The sequence below is a fragment of the Saccopteryx leptura genome, chromosome X, assembly GCF_036850995.1.
Source record: "Saccopteryx leptura isolate mSacLep1 chromosome X, mSacLep1_pri_phased_curated, whole genome shotgun sequence".
NCBI lineage: Eukaryota > Metazoa > Chordata > Mammalia > Chiroptera > Emballonuridae > Saccopteryx > Saccopteryx leptura.
In genome coordinates, this window is record NC_089516.1 from 42,098,358 (window position 1) to 42,112,046 (window position 13,689).

The window sequence follows — 13,689 nt, forward strand, 5'->3', positions numbered from 1 at the left end:
AAACCAGGCAGAGAAAGACAAATATCATATGATCTTACTTATATGTGGAATCTAATAAACAAAATGAACTGAGGAATGTAATAGAGGCAGAGGAAAGATCACAGGGACCAGATGGGCAGTGATTGGAGGGAGGGAGGGGGGATTAGAGGATGGGATCAGAGAAGGCACAGGAATTCGTTAAATTATATATACATAATACGGAGATATAGATAGCAAGATAGCAAATCCTAGAGTGAAGGGGGTGGGTTTTGAGGAGAGAGGGGCATGGAGAGTGTGAGGGGAGGACACAGGGTGGGGGTGAGGGAGTTGTATTCAGTGGGATACTTGAATCCATGTAAACACAATAAATTAAAATTAATAAAAAATGTCTTTCTTTAAAACAAAGATTATAAGGAAGGGTCGGGGATGGGTAAAAAAGGAAAAGGATTAGATGTACAAATTGCCAGTTATAAAAGCAGTTATGGAAAGACCTGGCCTGATAGCTCGGTTGGGTGGGGCGTCATACCAGAGTGTGGAGGTTACCGGTTCAATTCCCTGGTCAGGGTACATACAGGAGCAGGTTGATGATCCTGTCTCTCTCCCTACCTCTCTCAAAAACAAAAAGTCATGGAGATGTAAAGTACAGCATAAAGAATATTGTCAATAATGTTCTAATAACTAAGTATGGTGTGTGTCAGGTGGGTACTAGACTTATTGGGATGATCACTTTTTTATATTATTGTATCTCATTTTATCTCAGATCAACTCTGTGAATTAAGTATTGTTATTCCCATTTACAGATAAGGCAATTGAAGATAGGAAAAGGAAACTTGCCCAAGGTTGTATAGCTCTCAAATGGTAGACTCCACTGGAATTTGGTCCCAAGTCAAGATAATCTCTTTCTAGATTGCAGGTTGCTATATAAGCTGCCAATAACCACTTAGCTCCTTAACAAAACTCAGTTACTCTATAAGGTAATCTCACTAAAATATAAAATAAAATAAAAAGTAATAACACTAAATAAGCTCTTTGAAGTCAATAATTATGCCTATCTTATTTATTATTATAGGCACTCAATAAAAATTTGTTGAACAAATGTTTGCAGTGAGAGCTTATCATTCTTGCCAAAATCTAGGCTAATGGGAAGACTCTTGCTGGACTCTTCTTTCAATGTGTCCTCAGAGAAGGCTGTCCTGAGTTTTGAGGTAGAAGAAAATCTGAAACAATCACTTTCCCATCCTTGTGCTTTCTTCTCCCCTTTTTTTTTCAAGAGAGAGACAGAAAGAGGAACAGATAGGGACAGAGAGACAGGAAGGGAGAGATGAGAAGCATCAATTCTTTGTTGTGGCACCTTAGTTGTTCATTGATTGCTTTCTCATATGTGCCTACAGCAAAGTGAGTGAGCCGTTGCTCAAGCCAGTGACCTTTGGTCTCAAGCCATGGGGTCATGTCTCTGATCCCATGTTCAAGCCAGTGATCCCACACTAGTGTTCCCGTGCTCAAGCCGGTGACCTTGGAGTTTCGAACCTGGGTCCTCTGCATCCCAGGCCAACTGCACCATGGCCTGGTCAGGCTACTCTTTTTTTTAGAAGGCTATTATTGCCTTATTAATAAGTCCTTGTGACTCTCTTTATCTCTACTGATGCCAGAGGTCCCAGTAAAAGAAAAACCCCCTTTGCCATGAATAAGTAGCAACAATGACTCCTCACAGCACTTGGAAATGGACATTGCACCAGCATCCCTAGTATGAACAAGGGGAAGGGTCTAATTCAATTGCAGTTCATTCAGGTTCAGATTCCTAGGCAGCCAAACTAGCCTTGAATCATAGACCCTGCACTAAAACACACTCATCAAGCCTCAGTGGTCCACCATATTGGATAGATGAGAGTGGAACCCAGTTCAGTAAGGAAAACATTTGTAAAGGTCCCAAAGATGGCAAAGATCCACATAGCTGGTGTGCAGAGAAGAGAGTGGGGGATAGAGTTCCAGGTAACGATTGTGTGGTGGGTAGAAGCCAGAACATGCATGAACTTTTAAGGGCTGCTGTTAACCTTTGTACATCTTTTTTTTTTTTTTTTTGACAATTAAAACAAGAATTCATAAATTAGAAAAATATAACCCTTTTGAGTGGACACAGTTCTATGCTGGATTTAAGCCCTCACATGCCCCTTTGACAGGGCACCTTTGTGTAATACACTAACTGCACAGCCATTTGCAACTACTCTATTCATTAGGCTTTGGGCCTTCTCTGTGTTTTAATCACACTGGCCTTCTGGTTATTCTTCAGTTTTACCAAGAAACTATAGTACCTTTGCCTCAAGGACCTTACATATACTTTCTCCTATACTCAGTATATGCTCTTCCCCTCCCCTTTCCCAGGGTACTCCCACTCAGCCTTTATATTTCAGCTATCACTTCCTTGAGGAAGCCTTCCCTGAGCTCTTATATTAGATCTAAAGAGCATTTGAGGAAGATTTGCAATGAGAATGACACTTGAATTTGGTTCTTAGTTACGAGTAGGATTTTAATAGGTAGAGAAAAGAAGATATGCCATTCTGGAATCAGTTCAGAATATTTCAAATATTGCCCTGAAAGTTGTAAGAAGAATAGATTGAAGAGATTGTGAAAGATTCTGCAAAGCAGATCCTAAAGAACAGTGTTATCCCTACCGTGATACACTAAGGAAGTGCTAGGCAGCAAATTCAGATAAAAGTAATACAGTCTAAGCATATACTTGATCCTTTGTGCACCGTGTTATTTTATTGATTACAACTGTGAAATAGTTATGGGTATTTTTATCTTACAGAAAGTGGAATTGATGGTCAAAGCAGTTAAATGATTTAACCTGGATAACAGCTATAATGAAAGGCAGATTTGCACTCAGATTTTCTGACTTCGGCTTCAGGGCTTTTACTGTATCTGTGAGGAGTCAGAACATACCTTCTTCAGTACTCTCACAGGTTGGCTTCCCATTCTGGGTCTCCAGAATTCGGTTTTTGTCATAAGAATAGAGAAGATTCTATCCAAATGGTTCCTACAAGAGCTTTCATAATGTTCCTGGGATCCCTGGGCTGAGGGAATGTCCAAAAGGGAATCTCTGGGAATGGCAAACTAAAAACATAACCTTTTAAACCTTAGCATAAGAGTGCAGAATTTTAACTCTCATCATTGCTTATAGACCATATCACTCCTAGGCAACCAGAAGAGCATGTTTTCTTTTAGCCAAGTACATAAGTAAGAGCTAATGATAATACATTCTAAAGATCCTTTTGGCCTCAGATACAGCATTAGCTGATGTAACTTTTGAAGTTTTTGGTCATTCCTGGATAAACAATTTATCAGTAAACCATTGACCATATTTCTATTATCTGGCCTCCTTTCCTCTGGTCCCAGTAGCCACTTGTATTTTTTTTTATTTGATACTAAAGCAAATGACTAGGTAATTGGCTTCCTATATTAAATATAGGAAGACTATCCTTTCCCTGAAAGTCCTAGAGAGACTGGTTGCATAAGCATAACTCCATTTTCTATTGTATATCAGTTACACAGGGGTTGGGCATGGCTGAATATCAGTGGAGCCTGGGCCAGGCCAAAACGACTCACTAGGAAAGACATTCTGGAGACTTGGGACAGAAGAGAAGGAAGTTAAGAGTGGCTTTTTCAAAGGTTCAATAACTATTTTCCTGTTCTGCAAGTCTGAAAACTCTGCCCTCATCTCAAAAGCCAGTGTGATTGAAAGTGGTCAAAAGGTACAAAATTCCTGTTATAAATAAAATAATTCCTCGAGATGTATTGTACAGCACAGTGTCTTTAGGTAATAATATAATATTGTATATTTGAAACATGCTAAGAGAGTGGATCTTAAAAGTTCTTATCACAAAGTTATATTGGAACTACACGTGGTGATGGTTATTAACTAGATTTATTGTGGTGATCATTTAATGATATATACATATATTAAATTACTATATTGAATATCTGAAACTAATATAATGTTTTGTTTTTTAATTAAGTGAGAGGCAGAGAGGCAGAGCAACAGACTCCCATATGCGCCCTGCCCAGGATACACCCAGCAAGCACCCTAGGGGGCCACATTCTGCCCATCTGTGGCCATTGCTCTGTTGCTCAGCAATTGAGCTATTTTAATGCCTGAGGTGAGGCCATGAAGCCATCTTCAGCGCCTGGGGCCAACTTTGCTCAAACCAATCAAGCCATGGCTGTAGGAGGGGAAGAGAAAAAGAGAGAGAGAGAGAGAAGAAGGGAGAGGGAAGAAGCAGATAGTCACTTCTGTGTGCCATGCCTGGGATTAAACCCAGGACTTCCACATGCCAGGCTGATGCTCTACCACTGAGCCAACTGGCCAGAGTCAATATATTGTTATATGTCAATTATATCTCAACGTAAAAAGGAGTAATTTCAGAGTTTCATGTTAAAAAGGAAAAGACTAGAACTTGGACTTAAGGCGAGCACTTGAGACCAACAGTGTGGGGTTGAGGAGGTGTAAGGGATTTTTTTTTAGAATGGTCACTTTCTCTAAACAAATCCTTGACACTGTCCTGCTGAGTCTGATAAGACTAGAAATGTCTTTGTCTTACTTTTCATTTCTGATGTCAGAAAGAAAGTGCACAGGTTGATAGTTCTCCTTTACTGTCCTTACAAAGTGTCCCCTTCTCCTACTACTGTGGCAAGACTTCTGGAAAGACCAGGTCCCATGGAACTGGGAGCCAGAATCTGGAATATAATCAATCACTGGGGATCATGAGGTTTGCAAACATAGATTGCTTGCCTCTGCTTTCCTACTTTATGCCCCAATGTTTACTTTTTCATTTGGACCATAAGGAGATTCCATCTCTCACACTAAAAATGAAAGTTGAAGAAGAAAGCAATTTGTGAATAACTGAATTAACCCCAGATAAATTCTTTACATAAATTTACAGACAACTCAAAACTTCATTCAGATCTATAAGCAGACCTCAAATTTTTTGGATTCTCAGGAAAATCTAGTGAACATTTTTATGGTGTTTTTCTTTTGGTCTCTTCTCAGGTTAAAGAAAAGCCGGTGTAAATCCCAGGGAAAGGCCTTGTGGCAAAAAGAGAATAAGAGAGGATAATACTCAGCTCCAACTTGGGAAATAATTGTAAAAAAAAATGGGAAATTTGCTGAGAATATCATTGTGTTCTCAAAGACAATTTTTAATTTTTCAGCTTGACCAGGCAGTGGCACAGTGGATAGAGCATCAGACTGGGATGCAGAGGACCCAGGTTCAAGACCCCGAGGTCGCCAGCTTGAGCATGGGCTCATCTGGTTTGAGCAAGGCTCACTAGCTTGAGCCCAAGGTTACTGACTTGATCAAGGGGTCACTCAGTCTGCTGAAGCCCCCCAGTCAAGCCACAAATGAGAAAACAATCAATGAACAACTAAGGTACCGCAACAAAGAATTGATGCTTCTCATCTCTCTCCCTTCCTGTCTGTTTCTATCTGTCCCTGCCTCTGTCTCTGTCACAAAAAAAGAAATTCTTAATCTTTTAGAGTATCCACTCACTAGACCATGAAGTAGGCCCCCAAACTCAGAAGGCCCTTGCTCTTGAATAGAGAGAAATATGCTCTTTGAGAAAAACTTGTATTTATTCACTCATTTGTAAGTATATTCACTGAATTAATATTTATTAACTACCTCTTAGGTGTCAGTTCTATGTTGGGGATACAGAAAAACACAATACAAATAGTGTCCATGTCCTTGTAGAGTTTGTAGTCTAGTAAGGGAGGCAGACATTATATAGACAGCCTCACAAGTGGAAAAATATTTTAAATTGTAATGAAGTGATATATAGGAAATTTATGAACCTCCCTAGGAGCATAACTCAGCAGAAGATAAAGGTTGGAATAGAAGATCTAATTTAATCAGATGGGTCCAGGAAGGTTCACCCAAAGAAGTAACATTTAAGTAAAGAAATAAAATTTAACCAGAAGTTTACCAGGTAATGATTTAGGAAAAGAATATCCTGGGAAGAGGACACCAATATAAAGACTCTGAGGCAAAAAAAAAAAAAAAGAAAGACCAAAATGTCCTCACAGAATTGAAAGAAGGCAAGTTTGGCATAGGCATGAACATGAGATGAGGCTGGAGAATTTGGCAGGGGTCAAACCATGTGGTGATCATTTTGACTACATTAATGATTTTGTATTTGGAAAACAAAACACTTTTTTAAATAGTTGAAATCTAGTGTGCTACATTGGAGGAATGGTGGTCCTTGTTACTGAGTTGCAGAGCACTGGAAAAAGAGCAAGTCTGGAGAGGAGGGTAGATAATGAGTTTGATTCTGAATGTTGTGATTTCAAATGCATGTCATGTAAGCAATTGGATACACTATTTTGAAGTTCAGAAGCAAAACCTACAAATACAAAATTTGTTGGCACATACATGATCACTGAAGATATAGGAATGTTTGAGTTTATCTAGAGGAGAGAATGAGAAAACAAGAAGGTCTAGGCTGAAACTTAGATGATTCCAACGTTTTAAAATTGAATAGAGGTAAGAAGGCCAAGGAGGCAGATGAAAAGCCAGGAAGATGCTGGGACTAGAAGGTAAAGATATACATGTTTGAAGATGTACATAATAAACTGTATTGAATTAGGCACAGAAGTAAGGAATATAAGAACAAACAACTGACCACTGGCTTTAGCATCATTGGCTTTATGTCATTGATAACCTTAGAGTTAGCTGTGATTGGTGAAGTAGTGATAGTACTAATCTAATTGTATGCATTGTGTTTGGGAGTGAATAGGAGGTGAGACAATGGAAAAAATCAAACAAGAAAATTCTTTCAGAAGTTATAGAGAAAAGAGACAAATGGTCGCCAGAGGAGTGTAGGGCATTCAGGAAGTTTGTTTTTTGTTTTTATTTTAATGGGTGAAATTTTCAAGTGCTGATGGGAAAGTATCATGTATCAAATCTATTGCCCATGCTCTAAAAACCAGAAATTAGTTAAGGTCAGGCTATAGATAGAATGAGTCCACTGCCAACAAAAGCAGATTCCCTTGGGTATCCTGTTCAGACCCAATTATACTGCTCTTAGTTGCTTTTATATAAGCTATATTTTAATTTTTCTGATGACCCCTAAAGAAAGAAGGATTTTCCTGTAATGTTTATAGGCTGAGACTCTGTTTTTCACTTGAATGATATCTTAAAACTGTATTTAATTTTGCTCAATAATGTCCAAAATATGACTACTTGAGTAACCTTTCTAAAACACACATCTGATCATGTCACTATTCTGCTTAATATATTTCAACAGCTCTCTACTGGCTTCAATATAAAGTTCCAAATTCCTCAGGATGACAAGCAAGTCCCTTTCTGACTTGTCCTGTAACTATTTCTCAGGCTTCATCTATATTTACATGCACATCTGCATCTTACCTCTATTTAAGTCCAGGTACAAACAATTCTTTGAACCACTAGTCAAGCTCTACCTTAATTTTTTTCTGCCTTTTCTCAAGCTACTCCCCTTGTCTAGAATGCCTTCAGCTGAGGTACTAACAAAAAATTGTTAAATAAATGAATTAAGTATATAAATGATTGAACGGATGAATGCACTTACCTCAGTTTTCTAGGTCATTTTTGACAGGAACTATGTAGCTGTACATGGTAATGTGGAGTATTTATTTGGATAAGTGGGAGGATAGTCACATGGTAGGATTTCAGGGAATCATTGAGATCCTCACTGCATTAAATCATCACTCCTGTTAGTCTATCACTGTAACTTATCACATGAGAGTTTTATTTCCCTGAGCAAGGGCTTGGTATTCCTGGAAGTTTCTGTGGGAAGGAAGAGAGCTAAAAAGAAAAAAGGGGATCAGAGAGAGAATTGCAAGTAGGAGGCATGGGTGGGAAACAGCAAATAGTACTTTGGCCAGAACTAATATTTTGGTGGCACTGGAGCAGAATCAGCCAATTTGAAACATAATCAAGTGCAGGGAAAAGGTTTAGAGCCTAAAACATACTTTCAGCAATGATTAATCATCCCGTTGTTGAACTAAAAAGCAGATTAAAATCACTTATATCCCCATCCCAGATGCTCAAGGTAAAGAACTAAGTGGAATGCACCAGGGGATTTAGCCATTTCCAGAGACAGATCACTTCCAGTAGAGCAAGCCCTTTGGGTTTGAGAAGAAGAGGGGTTGGTAGGTTAGAATCTTGTAGCAGAGCCAAGTCTATATGACAAATAGCTCCAGAAAATCCCAGGATTTTAGTACTACCTGTGGGTGGGCAGGAGAGACCTGGCTTAAAGATGTAACAAACCTGGTGAACAGGCCAAGACACCTTTTCTTCTGGTTACTTTCAGGGCTACCCATAAGAAGATCAAACTCACCCAACCTGCTGGGCTTTTCTGGGCTGTCTAGGATTAGTATTTTGGGGAGTCCAATATTCCAGGTCAAAATATTTTTACTCTTCTATAACACCCTGGACTAGAACAGGAGGTAAGAAGTAAGATATCAAACTCCATTGTGCTTCTCCTCTATACTCTACTCCTTCTTAACTAATAAGCCTACCTTCCTTCTATTGGCCAATTTTATTAGTTCTTTGAGGAAAAGGGAAATTGGAGAATTAGATAGAAAAAAATCTCAGAATTCAAAAATAAAGAATAAATATTGTTTGCAAACTATAATTGTAAAATAAATAATAGGCCCTGGCTGACTGGTTCAGTGGATAGAGCAATGGATAGAGCCTGGTATGTGGATGTTCTGGATTTGATTTCTGATCAGGGCACACATACATTTGCTTCTCTTTCCTCCTCTCTTCCCCTTCTCTCTTTCTTCCCCTCTGACAGCCAGTGGCTCAGTTGGGCACTGAGGATAGCTCAGTTGATTCGAGCATTGGCCCCAGATGTAAACTGCTGGGTGGATCTATTCGGGGCACATGCAGGAGTCTGTGTCACTATCTCCCCTCTTCTCACTTAAAAGAAAAAACATAATTTAAAAAAAGGTAAAAACTTGGGAAAACACAGGATACAAATAAGCATTACAGGCCTGTTTAAAAGTCCCATAGAAGCTAATGAACTTATTTTGTTTAAATTCCACATTTGCCAACTGACCTTGGAAAAAATCCCTCACTGAGCCTTAGTTTCCTTATCTATAAAATGAAGTCAATACTGCCAACTTTACCCATATAATGATTTGTAGGTAGAGCACAAAGCGCATTCCTAGCAGCTGTGGCTGATGCAATGCTGTGAGAACACTCCAGCACCTGAAACCCTCCTAGGCACACCCAGGAGGGAGCTCGTCCACTGTAAGAAAGTAACTCAGTGCCCACCAGGCAGCTCCCTGATCTTTTCAGCGATTGGTTTTGAAGAACACGCTGTAAAGGCTGAACCAGTGTATATAAACTAGCTTACTTTCTGAATAAAGCAGATCTGCGTCACTGAACCTGGTCCCCGGAGTCGGGTCTCTGCGTCTCCGTCGTCCTCACCCTCGGTGGGCCTTGTCCACATTCTGGCGCCTAGACAGGGACCTAACCAGCACTCAAAGGACAGGTGAGTGATCCTCTGCAATGGCAAACCTTCTCTCTCACTCCTGAGCCCCGTAAGCTCGAGTCCTTTATGCCCTATTGCAGAGTAGGCAAGTTAAAGTTAGTGAAAAGGATCTTTGTACCTACTGGGAAATCCTCTCAGGTTTCAACCCTTGGCTCCGGGACGCACCACTTTGGGACCCTGATACTTGGTCCTGAGCTTTCCGGTGCATCTGTTCAGCTGAAGTACATGAAGGACAAACCTTCCTTCTCGGCCTCATTCCTGCTCTGCTAGCGATATACGCCTGCCTGACCGGTGCTCCTGCTGAGGACCCTCTGCCAGTCCCTAAGGTCCTACAGGCTACTCCTCTTTCAGAGGAACCCCTACCTCCGTATTTGCCTCCCCCTGTAGAGGAAGAGAAGGGTTGGACCACCGAGTTTGATGGACCTGCAGCCGAGCCGTGCAGAAATGAAACTAGATACATTAGAAACCGCACCATCAGCTCCACTACCCGAAGAAGTGGAAGTCGCTACTTCCGCATTCCCTGCCGGGGCTCAATGCCCCACCCCAGCCTCTCAGATGCCATTTTCTACCCCAGCTTTAACTCCAACACATGTTCCTACTGTAGATCCATGGGCCAGCCTATATGCCCCCATGTGTCTTTTTTCTTTCCCCCCTTGTTTGTTTTTCTGTCTGTCTGTCTGGTCTATTTTTCTGTATCTCTCTCTCTCTCTCTCTCTCTCTCTCTCTTCCCCCTCCCCTTTCTCTAAAATGACACTGGAAGGACCCAGCCATGGCACAGTGGTGGGGATCACACCCTCTTCTAATGCAAGGGAGAGGTTATGTTTGTGTTTTTCAGCCAATTTGGATCCCAGGAACCCCCACAACCTGCTTGACAGGATTTCTTGGGCACCCACTAAGTGGTTCAGTCTTCACCCATCCAAAGCCACAGCCCTGGCTTCCTCCACACCAACTACACCTGAGGGGAGGAGGTCCTCAGTGCTCCAAAAGAAGACCTCATGGCCAGCATGCACACCCCATCACCTGGGGGGATGTGGAGGCTTTGGCGGGGCAGACCCGGAGAATGGCCCCTGATGGGCCCCCAGGCTTTGGTGCTCTGTTCTTGCTTATGTTTACTATAGTAACTGCTAACTCTCAGACACAGGCTGACCCCCACATCTGGGCGGCTGTTCCCCACCCTGGCATAATTATGCCTGTTGAAGTTAATAGCCCACAGTTTCCAGCAGTATATTCCAGTAACTGCTCCCTTAGTCTCCCTTGTGACAATAGTGGCCAGGAATCCCAACAGTGGAACAGCACTATATGGGGTAACCTCAGTGACCCAATGCTACTTAAGTTTACTCTGAATAATAACACCATCCCCTCGAAGGGGTGGTTCCTCCTTCGAAATCATACGACAGGGGACTTTGCTGAAAACGGTACTACCAACCAAGGCTCAGTACTTGGCCTACAAGCCCTCCTCCCCCTAGCTACCAAAAGCTGGGCCTGCCCCGCTAACCTTGCCTTCCCAGGGTTGCCTCTTTGCCTGTTCCTGTATGACGAACATCTAAGAACACTCCTGAGAGAAGGAATTCCCTGGAGAGACTGCCGCATTGCCTCTGGCCTGGATGTGCAGACCATCAACCTCAGAGTTTGGCATCGGAAGCTGAGAGATGGAATGCAACCATATGCAGTGCGCAGCCCACGGCAAGCCATCCATTTCATGTTTGGATGCTGGGACCTTTGTGGGAAGGGGGCGTGCATGGACCTACGTCCATTTTTTACAATCAAAATGGAACTGTGTTTAACGGTACCTGGAAGGTCTCTGTTACACAATGGGAGGGAAATGACATCCCAACCCCTAGAAGGAATCCCCTGTTTAAGACCCCCATTCTATTTCCTAACTAGTCAAACATTTCAGAAGCTTGCTTCATTGTTTAATCCAGCTAATTTATTAGCATATAGTATAATAGGTATTATAGTTGTTTTAGTTCTACTAGGGTTCTGTTGCATTCAGAAGCTACAAAAACAGCAAGCTGTCATTCATCAAGTCCAATTGGCCCTAATTAAAAGAGAAGAGGGAAATGTAGGTAGAGCACAGAGTGCATACCTAGCAGCTGTGGCTGATGCAATGCTGTGAGAACACTCCAGCACCTGAAATCCTCCTAGGCACACCCAGGAGGGAGCTTGCCCGCTATAAGGAAGTGACTCAGTGATAGCCAGGCAGCTCCCTGACCTTTTCAGCCATCGGCTTTGAAGAACATGCTGTAGCACCCTATAGGCTGAACCAGTGTATATAAGCTAGCTTACCTCCTGAATAAAGCAGATCTGCATCACTGAACCTGGTCCCCGGAGTTGGTTCTCTGCATCTCTGTCATCCTCAACCCCGGTGGGCCTTGTCCACAATGATTATTCATTGCCTAGCACCTAGGTGATAGTGAATTAATGTTAAGTTTCCCCCTATGTGTAGAAATCATGGAGTGGTAGATGAGTTTTACTCTGAATGACAAGGATTTTTAAAATCCTGACATTTGGATTGAAAAGAAAGAGCTTTGCTATGTACTCATCTTACAGAGGGTATATAGAATATTCATCCATTGGATGGATGAAGTACTTTATATGTGGCTAAGTGGAGTTTGAGGGTTACATGCAAGCAGGTAATATAACAAGGCTTGCAAAACCATAAAATCTGGGCTTCTTACCCTGTCTGGCTTAGCTTTGCACTTGTGTTATCTTGTGTGAATGACTCTGCTTTCCCAATTCTAATTGCTTTTTCTCCTCTATTGCCCCTAATCCCACCATCAAATCAAGATGTTATACAGAGTAATTACTATTTGCAAACTATGAAACTCTAGATACTCTGTAGAGAAGGGGAAAGGAGGTTGAAAATTCAGAGAGATCAGACAGATAAAGAGGTCTAGAGAGGTGCTATGATGTTTTGCATAAGAATGGGTATGGTTTGTCATTAAACTTCTGGGTTTTAAGGCCAGAATTCATAACTACTCCTTTGTTAAGAGTAAAATTTGGTTGACTTACCCAATTGGAGGACCTTGCTTTGAGCCACCTAAGATAGAGGTTGAGAACATGAGCTTATATTTTATGTTATAAACATTTTTACAGGACTGTTAAGGGTTTTATGGTGTGAGCACAGCTGTAGACAACTGGAAAATAATGTTGGTCATGCCATCAATTGAGTGATTTTTAAATTGCTCAATTACTTATGTAAGGAACTCTACAAGTAGCTATATAAAACATGTTTTCCTCTCAATCATTTTACTCTCTGGAGATATATTTCTATCTCTTTCCTTCTTTTTGCTATCAAACCTCTGGCTTCATAATTCATAATTGTTCCCTGACTGCCACTCCTGTCATTCAACTTGTACTATTATCTCAGGTGCTTCAACAACCTCCACATATTCTAAATCTCTGTCCTAATCTTTCATGATCTTTTAATGTTGCCAATTTATTCCTCTTTGAAACTCTCCCCAGCCCCTCAGGCTTCCACAAGTCAGTACATATCAGCTTCTCTTATTACCATTCTGATAGCTATTTCTTTGCTTCTCAAGATTTCATTTATCCTCTGATCCACTCAGAGCAAGTTTTTCTTATGATTCTCTCCCCAACTCTCTATTCTTTCTGGAGACTATTTCTTGGATACCACATTCCCATAGCATCTGTTATTCTTTCTGAGTGATTTTGGTCTCAAGTTCCAGTAATTCTAATTGATGGTTGGACATCTCTACCTGGATTTCTATTGTTACTTGCTAGTATTGTTCTAACAACATATATCTACTTTCCCAAGCCAGTTCTCAATCCATGTATTCCCTTCTATTATTATCAATACCATTTCCTCTTCCAAGAAACCCAGTCACACTTGATTCTTCTCTCTCTCCTTCAGCCTTATATTTGGTCCCCACATCCTATTGAATCTACCTCTCAAAAGTATCTTAACTCTGTTCCTTTTTTTCTAGTCCCATTGCCATCACTATAAGTCTCATTCTCATTACCTCTTCCTTAAATAATTATAATAACCTCTTTATACATTTTATTATTGCTACAATAGCTCATTTCTTTAACAAACATTACAGTGTGCTGGACACTGGGTATGCAACTGTGTATCATTTTTTTAAAGTGAAAGGAGGAGAGGCAGAGAGACAGACTCCTACGTGTGCCGCCACTGGGATCCACCTGGCAATCTCCCTA